This window comes from Mytilus californianus, unplaced genomic scaffold, assembly GCF_021869535.1.
Source record: "Mytilus californianus isolate M0D057914Y unplaced genomic scaffold, xbMytCali1.0.p SCAF_12, whole genome shotgun sequence".
NCBI classification, from domain to species: domain Eukaryota; kingdom Metazoa; phylum Mollusca; class Bivalvia; order Mytilida; family Mytilidae; genus Mytilus; species Mytilus californianus.
The window spans coordinates 51,480,251-51,486,082 of NW_026262604.1; the positions used below are offsets into that span (position 1 = coordinate 51,480,251).

At 33.5% G+C, this 5,832-nt stretch overlaps 1 long non-coding RNA gene across 1 annotated transcript; it reads left to right on the forward strand.

Annotated features, from left to right (window-relative positions):
- The first annotated feature begins 218 nt into the window (after window positions 1-218).
- Window positions 219-3,035, forward strand: LOC127721980 (uncharacterized). Its single transcript, XR_007991559.1, has 3 exons — window positions 219-478; window positions 1,426-1,633; window positions 2,676-3,035. It is a non-coding gene; the product is annotated as an uncharacterized LOC127721980 (long non-coding RNA).
- Window positions 3,036-5,832: the final 2,797 nt, after the last annotated feature.

Sequence of the window (5,832 nt, forward strand, 5' to 3'; positions counted from 1 at the left end):
TCAGATCTTTTTCATATCTTCATTTTACGTAAAGTCAGTGGTTCATCACTATTTTCTTGTCAGATATACTGTGTTTTGACATTAATTTTGTCAATTACACAAATATATTTGTTTTAACAAATACTTTTTATCAGAATTTCAGTGAAGCACTGTTATGACTTTGACAATAACAAAGTACATTTCAATTGCACTCATGTCAGTATATTTCTTTTTTGCAGCGGAATATTCTGAATATGTTAAAAATAAAACCTTTTCAACAGGAAATAAGGTGGTTAACCAAAGTCATACGATCGACCAGTTACAATTACAGAATACAACACCAATAATCTCAAAGGAATTCGATTCCTCTTTACAAAGACCCGAGACGTTGCCGAGAAGAAACATTTCATGGAAAAGGCATCGACGTCGGCGGTACGATTATGAAGATTCACATGACTGGAATTACGATTTGGAAGATTTAGATTACGATGAAAATGACGTGAGTAGTAATAGTGAGGCTGCTTACCTTCGTGACATATTTAGTATGCCTCCGAAATATACAAGTATTGTCAAACTTGTCAAATAACGGCAAGGTACCAGTTTAGTATACTGATGCATGATTATTGTCTTACAAAATGGAAAATTTAAATTGTGTTATAGCTCTATTGAGGATAGGTCATTTGTAGAAATATGAAATTGATGTAGAACTTCGTCTGGGTTTGAGTATTTTGTAGATTTGTAGTACCAACAGTGTCCTCGAAAAAAAAACCCAAAAGAAATCAAAATCATACCGGAAATCTGGCGTAAACCAGGCGTAACTGGTAGTTTTGTGCCAATGAGCAGGACAGGTATAAATACATATCAGTGACAGGCGTAGATAAAAGTGTTAGACTTGGCGTAAATTGAAATACGCCAGTCGTAAAATTAGATACATTTATTTATCACTTATGTCAAATACAAAAGGGGAAATACATCTCATATAGATTTGAATATCGCTTCGGTTAAAATAATCCTGAGGATTAAACGAGCAATTTTGAAAAAAAAATTTGTCGTTGTTCGGTTTAGCAGGGTAAAATTCAAAAGCGCATAAACTGTTCTAAATATCTAAGCGACATGTTGCGAAACAAAAATTACACGCAAGAAACAAATTTAGCGGAAGAAAAAAAATATATAATCAGAACAAAATTAAAAGGGTTTCCACAGGAAAGTGGAAAGTCGTAAAAATAAAAAAAACCACACACACAAGAATAACAAAGGCTGGGGGGTTCCTGACTTGGGCCCGGCGCAAAAATGCGTCGGAGTAAAACATGTATTGTGAGATCTCAATTCTCCCCCAATTCCTCTAGTCAATGTGGAATAAACGAACAAACAGGAATAAGCACAGTAAAACTCAATTTTTATAAGCACTGCTTCAATTAAATCATTTACTTGTAAATTTCCTTCCAGAAAGAAGCAATGATATCTGTCATAACGAAGAACTGGAAGACGCTGCTATTCAAAGCATTTGTTTGTCTGTGTTTTTTCTGCTTTATAGTTTGCTGTTGTTACATTTGTTGTAAGAACATGTGTCGGACCATCTGTGCCTTCCTTGGTCTATGCTTTTCTAACTGTTTCAATATATGCAGACTATGTGGATGTATCAAGGACGATCCAGGTACGTAATTCTTAATTTATGTTGATATATCAAGGACGATCCAGGTACGTATTACTTACGTTATGTGGATGTATCAAGGACGATCCAGGTACGTATTTCTTAATTTTATGTGGACATATCAGGGACGATCCAGGTACGTATTTCTTAAGTTATGTAGATGTATCAAGGACGATCCAGGTACGTATTTCTTAAGTTATGTAGATGTAACAAGGAAGATCCAGGTACGTATTTCTTAAGTTATGTGAACATATCAGGGACGATCCAGGTACGTATTTCTTAACTTATGTGGACATAGTAGGGACGATCCGGGTACGTATTTCTTAACTTATGTGGATGTATCAGGGACGATCAAGGTACGTATTTCTTAAGTTATGTGGACGTATCAGGAACGGTCCAGGTACGCATTTCTTATGTTATGTGGACGTATCAGGGATGATCCAGGTACGTATTTCTTAAGTTGTGCGGACGTATCAGGGACGATCCAGTTACGTTTTTCTTAAGTTATGTGGACGTATCAGGAACGATCCTGCGGCTCTTTTCACAAACAATCTTAAGAGTAAAAATACTCGTAAGTCATACACATTTCAGTATAACTTACGATCAATTTTAATCGTAAGATTTTTTGTGAAAAGAGTCGCAGTTACGTATTTCTTAAGTTATGTGGACATATCAGGGACGATCCAGATACGTATTTCTTAAGTTATGTGGACTTATCAAGGACGATCAATGTACGTCCTATTCATTTTAATATCTGCAGACTATGAATATATATGGAGATGATCTAGGTACATTCTAAACGATATCTGTAGACGTTCTAAACAATATCTGTCGATGTTCTAAACAATATCTGTAGACGTTCTAAACAATATATGTAGACGTTCTAATCAATATATATAGACTAGGTGGATCCAGGTACGTCTTAACTGTTTCAGTATCTGCAGACAATGCAGTGTCAATTAAGTTGTAGTGATAAATATTGCTTTTAAATGATACAAATCCGTGAATGTACATTCATATTAAACAAAAAACATGTTTGTTTTAGCTTACAACCAGATGAAATTTATATGCAAAGCTATGGGAATGGAACTGGACTATAAGACATACCTTAACATGAAGAAAAGTCTTGAAGAGACAATTATAGAACAGGGCTCTGATCCTAACAACTTAGAAAAATTGGCGGGCTAGATACTACAAGAATAGTAATTCAGCAAAGCTAAAGGGATACTAGAGCAAATGTATAGATTGACACAGAGAGCTGCATTCGAGGCACATGAAATACATGTACTTTAGCAAACAAATAAAAAAAAAAACATTAGAATAAGACAAAACCAGTTAGGAATGACAACGAGAAACTGCGAAAACATGAACTTTTGAAAATAAAATGATTATAGGAGTAAGCAAATTTGTCTAGAAGTTATTGTGTAAACTGGACCGATTAACTCACGAAGTGAATGAAAGTCCGTTGGATTCTTTTTCGTTTATCGCGCATGAATATATCACAGTGAAATCGACATAGTGGTTACATAGGTTATGAATATAGTTTTGGCAACATGGTCTATCGAAGTGAAAACATTTCAACAGAGCGGGACCCATCACATTCAAGTATTTTAAAACATGCAAATCATACAAAATGTTTAAAAAAATCTTTCAATAACAAATATTGAACAAACAACCTTGAAATGTCACCGAAGACGAGGCTAGGAATAGTGAATAAAAACAAACATGATGTAACAAACTGGGCACTGTACTACTCAATGCGAAATATCAAATTATCATCATAAAAAAAGATACAGAAAGAATAATCAGTTGTAACACAGAGACATTGAAGACCTGAAAAAATTATATAATAAACCACTTGCATGAAAATTAACACCGACAAACACTGATAATATCACACAAGGATCAGTTTTAAACAAAAAAGAAAGCATTAAAAGTTGGTTGATGGGCAAATAAAACAAAATGTAATTGAACATGTTTACGATTTTCCCCAATTTATTTCTAAATAATTATACTTATTTTAGATTCTTTTCGCTGGGGTGCCGTCACGTTGACTTTTATCCCACACCTATTTCATTCATAGAACCAGATTATAATTTAATTTTTGATGTAACACGTCTTCTGATTGGCTGAAAGTTTTTTGTCTATCAGCTCATACACATAATGTTGTCATGTGACCGTGACGTCATCAACGTTTTTTTCATGATTTACTCCATAAAAATGGAATTTAGAATTAAATTATAAGGAAAGACTGTAATATTTTTTCTGTCTATTCGAAATAACCTCAAAAATGTGGTGCACACTTTTAAATATAATTAACCCGCTACGCGGAATATTCAGTGTGCACCATATTTTTGAGGTTATTTCTTCATAGACAGAAAAAATATTAGTCATTCCTTAAATGAATTTCACGAATCTTTTGGCGTCACAAACGTTCATATTCGGTACCATAGATGTAAACACGTATCAAATTGTTTATGAACGGCGTGTACAGTAGTCTGCAAATTTCACCCATCCAGATTCATTCGTATGACAATTAAAATCTATTCTTTCAAAAACGATTACTGATATTATTTAAATTCTCTCCCTTTGTCCATTCTAGTGGGAAAATTCAAACATTCGAGATATCAATCTATTTGTAAAAAAATTAAATTAAAAATAAACGATTGGTATAAATGGTATAATGAAGTATTGTATTCCTATTACATACCTATCTTTTAACCAGACGTCTTTAATTAATAGGCTGTTATTGTAAGTCCAGTTGCTTTTATGCGTTTCCTATAGATAAGTTAATGAAAATTTATTTCTTAAGATCAACACATTTGCTGGGTCCTCACATTACAGAACTTGGAAGTTTTCTTTTTTACAAAATTTTAATGTATCGATAACAGCATCTCACTGCATTATTTTATTAAAAAGAGGCTACTTGAAATATATATTTTTATGGCTGGGTTGCTGTCTCCCTGACGTATACTACACATATACATATATGGGTACAATGATATTATCTATCTAGGGTCCTTAATCCCGTCTGTCATTCGGTATATCGAGAAAACTGATCGTGAAAGAATAACTAACGGGGATCAAGCATTTAAGAACCGTTTAAAACAGTAATATGAAAGGATATTTTTAAGAAAAAGTAGTTGATGCATTCAAAATATGAAAATAATATCATGTTTGTTTACATTTTTATTTCTTTGAAATTTCGACGAGCAATTTGTCTTTTGTAGTTTTGTAAAAACGGTATTTTGGTGTGGTTCGTGTTGCTTAGTCTTGAGTTTTCTATGTTGTGTTTTGCGTACTGTTGATCTTGTTTGGTTTTTTTTTGCCATGGCATTGTCAGTTTGTTTTCGACTTATGAGTTTGAATATAATTCCTTTGGTATCTTTTGCCTCTCTTTTACTTGTTCCCATCCTGCTATATATGAGATAGTTGCCACACTTAACGTAAACATCAATCTTTCATCATCATCGTCATCATCGTCGTCGTCGTCGTCGTCGTCGTCGTCGTCGTCATCGTCATCATCATCATAATCATCATCATCGTCATCATCCTTATCATCATCATCGTCGTCATAATCGTCGTCATCAACATTGCCGTCGTCATCTTCGTCGTCATCATCATCATCATCATCATCATCAACGTTGTCATCGTCATAGGTATTTATCTGATATGTAACAATACAATTCATTCATAAAGTAGCAGAATGAAGAGAGGAATTGACTTCATATATTTAAAGACCTTTCAATCAAGAAAGATAAAGAGTAACAAAGAAGACTTTATGAACGTAAGATCTACCGTGAAAAAAAGGAAAACTGCTATCAACTACTGTAAATTCAGAAATTTTGCGTGCATTTATCATTGCGATTGTTGAAAAATGGACAGACATGCGAGATGAATTATTGCGATTTCAGGAAATATTGCATATAAATAGTACTAGTATCATTACTTTTATTTTCATACTGGTTATCGATAGCCTGGGTAAAAATCCTGATGTGTCATTTTGGTTATGATGGTAACTTGCACAAATAGATGACTGTTTTCGGGCAATATCACGAGTTTCACATTCAAAACAGTGTTAATAAAGTTTAACTCAATTTATTTAATCTCATTGGTATATATTTTAATTCATGCATAAACAAATAGCAAAGTTTAATATTTCAATTAACTGTTTCATGCTTCGGATGAATAGTGCATTTAAG